At 43.4% G+C, this 11145-nt stretch overlaps 1 pseudogene; it reads right to left on the bottom strand.

The window, feature by feature from the left end:
• LOC118896393 lies at positions 1 to 2254 on the bottom strand (annotated as a pseudogene).
• Positions 2255 to 11145: the final 8891 nt, after the last annotated feature.

Genomic DNA, 11145 nt, shown 5'->3' with positions numbered 1-11145 from the left:
TCAGGCACGCTGCCGGAAGGCCAAGGTGGCCATGTTTAGGACAGGCCAAGGAGGAGCATGGAGCTCGGAGGGATGGCTCAGCTCCCTGCAGGGTGCAGGTGAAGTGCACTCAACTATTTCAGCAAAGGTCCCATAAACCACCTCCGGAAATCCCTCTCTCATTTGCCGCTGTTTGTGGCCAAAACCCTGAACTGTGACAAGGAGGGACAAAGAGCTCAGGTGAGAGGTAGAACAGTCTTATTCAGTCAAAACCGTTCAGAAATGAGTCACTGGCCTGACCTGGGCCCCAAGAGGCTCTGCCAACAAGAGCTCGGGGGCCCCAGGCGAGATGGGCATCAGGCTTGGGCCCAAAGGGTAGAGCCACTAGTTGGCAGCCCAGGGAGATGGATCTGTATTCGTGGGAACTCCTGTCCCTTTACTTGACCCCACTTCCCTTCTCTCCATCCCTCCAGAGAGGCCCCACCTGACCTCCTGGCCTCCAGCCTCCTCTCCTCCAATCCAGTCTCCTGGAGTTGCCAGAGGGTCCCCTCTAAAAAGCAAATCTGGTCCTGTTCCTTCCCTGCCTGCCAGCTTCCCTGGCTCCCCACTGCGCTCAGGAGAAAGACCAAAGCCCCCGTGTTCTCCCAAGTCCTCTGCCGTGATGACGATGCTTAGCCCGCAGGGACCGAGATCAGCGAACTTCGGGCAGAAATCAGGAGTCGCAGCAGCTTCCCAGAGCCCGCAGGCCAGGGCAGCACTGGCTTCAGCCCAGCTATCCAGGAAGAGGGAAGGGCAGCCCCGGACCCACCCCAGGGCCTCGCTCTCCGCTTTGCCTCTGTAATTAATTTATGGAAAGCATCTAAACTGGGAGCCAACACAGTCCTGCAAATCTCGTCTAACCTCTGCCTCCACCGGAGGGAGCAGCGCCCTTGGGGTGGAGCTTTTCTTACAGTGATTACATTTGGTTTTATTTCTGGAAAAAAACAAAACAAGACAAAAACGAAGCATTTAAGGTCTAATTTCCCCAATCACCTGTGGACTGAGGAGGCTTCCAAGGGGTGTTTGGTGAGGCCACAGGGAGCCTTGCGGTCCTGCAGCCCCAGGAGGGCTTTGGGGGCGCAGAGTCTAGCTCATCAGAAGTTCCTCTTGGCTCTACCTTTGAGCACAGCCAGAATCCGACCTCCTCTCTCCCTCTGCTGCCTCCACCCTGCTGAGCCACGGTCACCTCTGCAACGGCCCCCTGGCCATCTCCCTGTTTCTGCCTTGCCCTGCTCCGGTCTCTGCTCCCAGGCAGCCAGAGCCAAGCCCACTGCTCCTCTGAGAAGCTCTCCCAGGGCTCCCCGCTCCCTGGGGTAATGCAGGAGTCTTGCCAGGCTCATTACGACCACACAATGCCCTCCGACCTCACTGCCTCCCTGGAATCCCTTGATGTTGTACACTCTGCCTACCAGCACTCCTGCACTAGGTATTCCCCCTGCCTGGAATGTCCTTCCCGAGATCCGATATCTGCAAAGTCTGCACCCTCGTTTCCTACAGATCTCACTCAAAAGTTTGCCCTTCACAGCTTCCCTGATTGCACTCATGCCCCATTCATTCTCTATTCTCCTCACTCTGCTGTATTTACCCTCTTACCACTCACCACCTGAAATATCCTTATTTTCTGACTTATTGTCTTGTTTCCTTCCCTCTCTTCTCCACCAGAATGTCAGCTCTGAGAGCAAGGGATTTGTTTTTGTTTCAATAGTGAAAAATTTTATGTTTAGAATTAGCCAGCTGGACTCAGTTTTGACGATCCCAATTTTGTTGGCAACATCCAAAGCATCATAGTCAGGAACCAGTAGAACATATGCCTTCTTCTCTCCATCGGGCCTGGTCAGGGTGTTGACCTTAGTTACGTCAGTGTCACAGAGCTTCTTCACAGCCTGTTTAATCTGGTGCTTGTTGGCTTTGACGTCCACAATGAACACCACAATGAACACCGGTGTGTTGTTGTCTTCTGTTTTCTTCATGGCTGACTTGGTGGTGAGGGGGAATGTGTTCTGACGGCATAGTGGTCAAGCTCTTTTCTCCCAGGGGGCGCCCTTCCGAGGCTATCTGGGCTGCCTCCTGAGCTGCAGTGTTTTAGGCCGTTGGAAGGTGGGTGACGTCCGGATCTTTTTAGTGTGGTCTGCTGTGGACAGACGCCTTTCAACGCTGCTTTCTTGGCCTTCAAAGCCTTTGCTTTGGCTTCCACTTTGAGAGGTGCAGGGGCTTCCTTCTTCGCCTTTGGCACCATCTTCGTGAGAAGGCGCAAGGGATTTGTTTTGTTCGCTGATACGTCTCCAGTACTGAGACCAGTGCCTGGCACATAGCCGATGCTCATTAATCAAATGAATGAATGAAATGCATCTGTCATGTGACAGAGGGGGTGGGCAGAGATCCCTGAGATGTTCTGGGGGCATCCTCTCTGGGAGCGTGGAGTCAGCCTGACCTTACCTCCTGCAGGAAGTCTTCTGTCCTGGTTCTAAATGGAAGTTCTGGCTGCAGGTGGCAGCTCTGATCACTCAATAGGACTGATTTTCCTTTGGTGCACACATCATCTCTTCCAGGGAGCCCTCCCAGAACCCTTTCCAACCCTCAGGGAAAGTTTGTCCTACTCACCCCCGGCCTGACACTTTCTCCCTTGTGGTCTGTTTTGGGTGTTGGTGTCAGGCTGAGGTCCCTGGCAGGCACCTGACTCATATCCAGAGAACACCTGGAGGGCCACTTCAGCTCACGCTTTACAGGGCCTCTCGTGGGGCCTAAGTCACACCTTCTCCTCACTCAAGCCTCAGAATAACCCTCTGAGGTAGTCATTATTATCCCCATTTTACAGATGAGGAAACTGCGGTCAGAGGCCACAGAAGTGACTTACCCAAGTCCCACAGCTGTGTCACAAGGTGGAGTGCAGCCGTGCTCCGTGGCCTCAAGGCCAGCCCCATTGCATTCAGCATGGTGCTCAAAAAGTGTTTGGGGAATGAAGGGAAGGACAGACCTGAGTTCTGGGTCTCCTGAGTGAGCGATGAAGATGCTGTAAACACAGCATGTGTCAACCCACTGCTGGGCTGGTCCGTGTGGCCCATCCTTGCTCAGCCAAGCCCTCCTGGTTTTCTGTGCAGGGAAAGAAAAGGTAGTAACTCTCTCTTCCAGAGGGCCTCACAGTGGGTGCGGGGATGTAAAGAAGTTGCATAACCGCACCCAGTGCCCATCCCTGGTCCTCAGCCTCTCCCTGGGGCAAAGACAAGGCCCAGAAGAGTTGACTGATGAGCCAAAAATTAGGGACAGAGCCAGGACCAGTGAGTCTTGACATCAGTCCTATCTTTTTCTCTGATTCTACCTGCTATGTCTGTAATGCCTATATCCCTAGGACCCAGACCTCAGTTTCCTCATTTGTAAAGTGGGAAAATTGTACCTATCTAATAGGATCAAAGACTAAATGAGGTAACACAGGAAAGTGCTTGGCACAGTGCCCAGCAGAAAGTAAATTCTTAACAATCAGTGCATACAGTTATTAGCTGGTTCCAACAGAAGCGCCCATGTTGCATTATCTCCTCCTTCCCTGCCTTACAAATGGTTCTCACAGGCCTACAGCTGCAAACTTGGTTGTTAGAATAAGACCTATTTCTTTAGGGAAAAAAAATAAAATAAAATAGTAGTGCCCCATTGTGGAGATGGTGTGACAAAACTAGCACAGCGTGGCAGCATTTTGTGAACATTTTAAATATGCAAGGTAAATATTTTATGGATGTTAAATATTAATAAAGTCTCATTTTGTCTGAATTCTCCCACCTTTTAAAATGTATGTCAAGAAACAAATAACTTCAAAGCTGTCCAGTTAAGCGAGCTGCCAACTGGATTTACAATATTGCCACGTAGGGCATTTTTTAAACTGGTAAACAAATGTAAGTGTCTCCTCTCATCTTTTGTCAGGATTAGTCTCAAATTTGGTGAATTTTGAATTATGCCCCGGCAGGACTAGACCCTTCCTGGAATAAGGTGCAGTGGTCCTACACACACCTGTATGTCACCGGGGCCAACCATTTGGAAATGGCACTTTGACAAAACCCATCAAGAACCATAAGAACCATTTATATACTTTGACCAGTTATTTACTCGGGAATTTATCCTAGTGAAATAATTTCAAAAAAGCAAAATAAAATGTAAGCACATGAAGATGTTAACTGCAGTGTTGTTTACAGTTGAGGAAAATGGTAAACACACTCAATCTACAACAAGAGTGGAATGATTTAGTAAATTAAGCTTGAGCCCTTGATGGTTTTTCAGCCAATAAAAATGATCATTTTGAAGACTATGTAACAACATAGATAATGTTTATGTTCAAAGGTTTCATATCAAAGGAGAAAATGCAAAACTGCATTGAGACTCTGGTCCCTACTGTCAGGGCAACTTTCTTTCCTTGTTGTCTGGTCCTCACAACAGCCCTCTCAGGTAGACAAAACAGGGTCATTATTTATTCTCCCATTATCCAGGGGAGGAAAGAGAGACCACAGGGACTCAGATTCTGAACTGGGACAGCTCCTAACACAGAACCCAGTGCTGCCTCAGAGGAGCGTGTCCCTGACTGCGGGCCCAGCAGCAAGCCCCCAGCTCCTGAGTGAGGACAGTGCAAGACAAAGCCCAGTTCTCACATACCCTCCCGTCTCATCCAGGAGGGGTGGCCCCTGGGGCTGCCTCTTCCTCCTTCTCAGGCTGGGATTTCCCCTCTTGGGCAATTTGGAAGAACCCCAGTCCCGGGCCCCACCTTGTTCTGAGCTGGGCTTATAGGAAGCCCCTTGTGCACAGCTGACCCATGAGATCATGTGGGAAAACCCTTAGAAACTCTGGTACGTGCTGCAGGTGCTGCTGTTCTGATTATTAAAAACAAGTTTTAATGTGAAATTTTTCCATCATGCAGACATTGTTGGTAATAATATAATCAACGCTCCCCTCTCCATTGCCACCTTAGGAAATAAAAGCTTACGGGGACACTTGAAGGTTCCTGGGTGCCCCTTCCTGATCCCACCCTCCACCTCTGTCACAAAGGTAACCCAAAACAGAAAGGGATGTTTATCTATAAATATTAAGTAGTATTGTTTTGCATGCTTTTAAACTTTCAATATGTGGCTTCATATTGTCTTCTATTCATTCAACAAATTCACTTGGCAAATATTTATTGAGCGCCTACTATATATGAGGCACCCTGGGAATATCAGTGAACAAAACAGGCAAGATCACTACTCTTGTGGTGTGTACATTCCCGTGGGGTGAGCCAAACGATAAGCAAAATTTATGAATTATAGATAAACTGTATGTTAGAATGTGAGAGGTGCAAAGGGGGAAAAAAGTCAGAGAGGCGGGGGTGGAATGTTGCAATTTTAAGTAGGATCATATCCTTCTATATCTTGCTTACTTACTCCATATTATCTTTTTCTTTTTTATCAATGTACCATCTTTATTCATTGTCTTGTCAATGAACATTTAGGATTTCTTTTTTTTTTGGTCATTATAAACAATATTGCCATAAGCATTCTTGTAAAAGTCTCTTTGAGTACACTCAGAAGAGGTTTTGGGGGTATAGATTTGCTGAGTCTAGGGCATCTTCGACTTAACTGAGACAGATGGTACAAATGGCTCTAACTAAGGTGGTTGTACCAATGATTCCCACAAGCAGCGTATGAGGGGTCTAGTTCCCCTACCTCTTCTCTAACACTTGGTGGTGTCAGATTTTTTAAAATAGCTGCTAATCTGACAAGTATAAAACAGTATATCTTTGTTTAAAACTGAATTTCCCAGATAACTACAAAGGTTGAGCATATTTTCATAAGTTTATTCATTTGTGTTTTTTCTTTAATGACTAGGAATTTCATTGACTTTTGCCTATTGATTTTATACCCAGTAATCTTGCTAACTAATAATTGGTCTGTAGATTCCTTTGGGTTTTCTAAATAGACAATCGTATCATCTGCAAATAATGAGTTTATCTCTTTCTTTTCAAATGTATGCCATTGATTTATTTTCTTTATTAATTTATTTAAAAACTTCTACCACTAAATGTATTAATTTATTTAAGAAAAATAAATTCAAAAGTACAATGCTGAACAAAAAATGTTATAGTGGGCATCCTTATCTTTTCCTGATTTTAAAGGAAATGTCACTATTGTTTGCACAAGTAATATTTCCTTTAGAAGTTTTTATAGATATCCTTTATCAGGTTAAGGAAATTCCCTTTTATTTCCAATCTGCTTAAAAGTTTATCATCAATCATTATATACTTTTATCAAATACCTTTTCTGTGTCTGCTTAGATGATCATGTTTTTCTTCTTTAATCTATTAATGTGATAAATTAGCTTTATAGATTTTCTAATATTAAGCCATCTTTGTATTCTTGGAATAAACTCAACTTGGTTATGGTACATTATCTTTTTTATATACAGTTGAATTATTTTAATAATATGTTACTTAGGATTGTTACATCTAAATGTATGAGTGAAATGGGCCTGCAATTTTCCTTTCCTATGCTATACTTGTTTACATTTTTAATTTAATTAATTAATTTATTTATTTTTGGCTGCCTTGGGTCTTCGTTGCCGTGCGCGGGCTTTCTCTAGTTGCGGCGAGCAGGGGCTGGCTACTCTTTGTTGTGGTGCGCAGGCTTCTCATTGCAGTGGCTTCTCTTGTTGCAGAGCACGGGCTCTAGGCACGCACATGGGCTCAGTAGTTGTGGCTCGAGGGCTCTAGAGCGCAGACTCAGTAGTTGTGGTGCACGGGCTTAGTTGCTCCGTGGCATGTGTGATCCACCCGGACCAGGGCTTGAACCCACGTCCCCTGCACTGGCAGGTGGATTCTTAACCACTGCGCCACCAGGGAAGCCCTGTTTAATTTTTACATTAAGATTATACTGTCCTCAAAGAATGAATTTGGGAATATTCCTTATTTTTCTATTCCCTGGAAGAATTCATATAAGATTGGCTTATCTATTCTTGAAATGTTGGTGTAATTCACCTAAAACCATCTGGGCCTTGAATTTTCTTTGTGGGAATGTTTTCAATTATTGCTTCAAATTCTTTAATTGTTTTAGGACTATTCAGAATACCTAATTTTTTTCAGTTTTGGTAGGAATGTATGTATTTCTATAATACTAAGACTTCAAATTTGTTGGCATAATGTTGTCGATAGCATTCTCTTATTATATTTTTTCTCAGTAATCTTTTATTTGCAAATACAGCCACATGAAAAGATAAAACCTCCAGATGGCTGTATGTTTTTATCGTATTATCTTTTAAACCTCTGTTTTAACTATAGTTATGTTACTCTTTTCATGTATAATGTCATTTATTTGTATATTTTCTTTTTTTTCCCTTGATCCATCTTCCCAGAGATTTTTCTATTCTGTCTTTTCAAAGAATCAACTCTTAGTTTTATTGGTCTTCATTCCGTTTTTATTTTCTATTTTGTTGGTTTCCATTTTGTTTTTTATCTCTTTACTTATATTGTTTTGGGGTTTACTGTATTTTTTTAAACTTCTTAGATTTGACACTTAGGTCATTAATTTGCCCTGAGGGCATTTGCCTGCCAGCTGAACTGAGCTGAGCAACAGCTGTTTTGAGAGGACTGTGGGACGAGGGGGACAGACGTGGAGGCCCAGGACCCAGTGGGGGGAGGAAGAGTCTAATCAAGACCCTCCACAGGGAAGCAGGACTCTACACCTAACTTTGGTGCAATGCTGCTTTCTCTCCAAACTATAGCAAACTGATTAAAAAAGAAAAAACCCACAAGGAGGAGGATAATAGAGGAGTCATCAGCAACAGCATTTTGGTAGTTGGAAAGTAGATGGACTTTAACAGGCCCAAGAAAGCCATATCCCAAAGATGAAAAAGAAGCCTGATTTATAGTGCAGAACCATAAAGAGGTCTCAAACCAGGCTCACCAAGCATCTCAGGACTGGGGTTAGTATGGGGTGCGTGGACAGAGAAAAGATTCTACATGTGTGCAGAGAAAAAGTAGGTAGGTATATATAGAGAATTATGGCTGAGAATGGCACTGGATTTTAAAAACAGCATCAGTGCAAGCCAGAACACAGTGGAGTAACAAGTTCAAAATTCTGAAAGAGAGTTTGTGGTTAAATTGATGATAAAAATGAGCAAATTAAGCTGATGATTAAAACAAGTCAGTTATTTACTCCAGGGAAAACAACGTGTTGTGCAGGAAAAGAAAATGATAGTGTTCTGCACAGCTCATCTGACAATAGATTTACAGCCAGAATAAGGCAAATAATGAATATTGATCTAATCAGAATGACAAATAACAATATTGGGAGGCTGAGGACCAGGGGATATATGTGGGTGTGTGTGGCTGCAGTATGTGCATGTGTGTTATAGGGGTTGTGTTTTGGGGAGAGGGTTGGTGAGAGAGCTAAATCCTCTCTTCATGATGAGAAATTATTAGATAATGCCCAAACCTGAAAATTCAAGAAGTAGCAATATAAGCATGTTATTTAAAGAAAATACGGTAAATGTCAGAATGATTGAAACCTGTATCTCTGGGACTGAGAAAGAGGGGTAGGGTGGTGATAGTGTTGGAGGTTGAGGGGAAGGGGCTTCAGGGAATTGCTGATTTTCATAAGAAACCATGTAGAATTTTTCAACTTTTAAAATTATGTGCATGTTTAACTTTGATAAAAATAAAACCGAAATTTAAAAAATTCCAGAAGTGGGATGGCTGGGTCAACAGGCATGCATGTTTTTAAGATCTTAGCCACAGCGCTGAACAATGCATCCATTTCACCCTCTTCCAGAAGTGCAAGAGTCTCTCTCGAATTCCCAGTCCTTGCCAGCACCATTGTCAATTTTCAGACCTCTGCCAGTTTTATGATTAAAAAATATATATCCTATTGTGGTTTTAATTTGCATTTCTTTGACTACCAAAGAGTTTTACATAGTTAACATATTTAACCATTTTTAGTTCTTTTTTGATTCATTTCCTGTTACACTTCTTTGTCCATTTTTATCTTGGGATCTTCACCTTTTTCACCGTTGGTGTATAAGGGCTTTTAAAAATAGTAAGCCTACTAATTCTTGATCTATCACACGTTACAAATATTTCCACATCCCCCTCCCATGGGTCCTTCTGCTTTTTATTTTTTATTTTTTTTGGCCACACAGCATGTGGGATCTTAGTTCCCTGACCAGGGATATCAAACCCTCGCCCCCTGCAGTGGAAGCGTGGAGTCTTAACCACTGGACTGCCAGGGAAGTCCCTAATTTTCTTTTTTTGATGTGAGGGATTTTTTATTTTTGTGTGGTTCAGTCTATCTTTCATGCTTTTTGCCTTGGGATCACGCCTGGAAAACCCTTGCTCGTCCATGGGCTTTTACAAATACAGCATTTCTTTTTTCGTCTAGTATTCATAAGCAGTATTTCATCGAGTCTAAGTTTTCACATTTTAAATCTCTGAAATTGGGACGTGTTTATAATCACTGGTGCTCAGGTGGCAGTCATTGCCTGCCTGCCCCACATCAAAATGTGCAGAAAGTAAGATAATAGTGAAGCACTCTTTAAGGAATGCTGCATTATCACCTGTCTCCTTTTCCTCCGGGCACAAAGCTAGAACGCTCTTCCCAGCCCCCCTGCAGTGCTGTGTGGCCCTGTGACTGGGTTCTAGCCTTTGGATGGTGGGTGGAAATGACATAAGTGGCTTTCCTGCTTGGCCTATGAAACTCCCATACCACCCTCTCCTCTCTCTGTCTGCTGTCAGAGGATCTAGCAACAGTTCTAGGTGATGGCAGGACCAGAGGCAGAGGAGTTTGGGTCCATGAAAAGCCTAATGAGAGGTGCTTGTTGACCAGGGGTCCTCATTGTTATTTGGGTGAATAAGGAATAAACTGTTATTGTGTTAAGCTATTGAGATTTGGGGTTTTGTTTGTTATAGCCGCTAGCATTGCTGATACCTAACTGACATCCTTGTCTTAATTCTGACTCAAATGTGAACTCTAGACTAGAGTTGAGTGTTTTATCACTGAGTATGATGTTGGCTTCTGATTTTAGGTAAACGTACTTTATCTGATGCTTTTTAAAAAAAAATATATCGTCTTGGTATTGGAGTTATTCGAAGTGTATAAAATTAATTGGAAAATTTTTAACTTTTTTAAGCTCTGGAAAAGGTTAAATAGCATAGGAATTAATTGTTACGTGAAACCTTGACAAGATTTATCCTGAGAACGGCCTGTATCCTTTTGCAAGAGTAGTGCTTGAACAAGCTTTACTTTCTTTTTCTTTTTCAAATTAACTTTTTAAAGTTTTTTTTTTTTTTAATGCTATTCTTATCTGCTTACATTCTTTTTATGTATGTATGGCTGTGTTGGGTCTTCGTTTCTGTGCGAGGGCTTTCTCTAGTTGTGGCAAGCGGGGGCCACTCTTCATCGCGGTGCGTGGGCTTCTCACTAACGCGGCCTCTCGTTGCGGAGCACAGGCTCCAGACGCACAGGCTCAGTAATTGTGGCTCACGGGCCGAGCCACTCCGCGGCATGTGGGATCTTCCCAGACCAGGGCTCGAACCCGCGTGCCCTGCATTGGCAGGCAGATTCTCAACCACTGCGCCACCAGGGAAGCCCTAAAGTTATTTTTTTTAGAGAAGTTTTAGATTTACAACAAAATTGAGAGGAAGGTACAGAGATTTCCCACATATCCCCTGCCACCACACATGCATAGCCTCCCCCATTATCAACATCCCCACTAGTATGGTACATTTTTAACCAAGGATGAACCTACATTAACATATTGTTATCACCCAAAGTCCATAGTTAACCTTAGGGTTCATCTTGGTGTTATACATTGTATGGGTTTGGACAAATGTACGATGACATTTATCCATCATTATAATAACATACATCTTAAAAATCCTGTGCCTCACCTATTTATCTTTCTATCACTCCCACCAACCCTTGTCAACCACTGATCTTTTTACTGCCTCCATAGTTTTGCCTTTTCTAGAATGTCTTATAGTTGGAATCATACAGTATATAGCCTTTTCAGATTGGCTTCTTTCCCCTACTAATATGTATTTAAGATTCTTTCAGGTCCTTGACACCATAAAATTCTTAGTAGAGAACATAGGCAAAACATCTTCTGACACAAATTGTACCAATGTTT

This window comes from Balaenoptera musculus, chromosome 6 (assembly GCF_009873245.2).
Source record: "Balaenoptera musculus isolate JJ_BM4_2016_0621 chromosome 6, mBalMus1.pri.v3, whole genome shotgun sequence".
NCBI classification, from domain to species: Eukaryota; Metazoa; Chordata; class Mammalia; order Artiodactyla; family Balaenopteridae; genus Balaenoptera; species Balaenoptera musculus.
The sequence above is the reverse complement of the archived record's forward strand: the minus strand, read 5'-3'. Positions and strand labels throughout refer to the sequence as shown.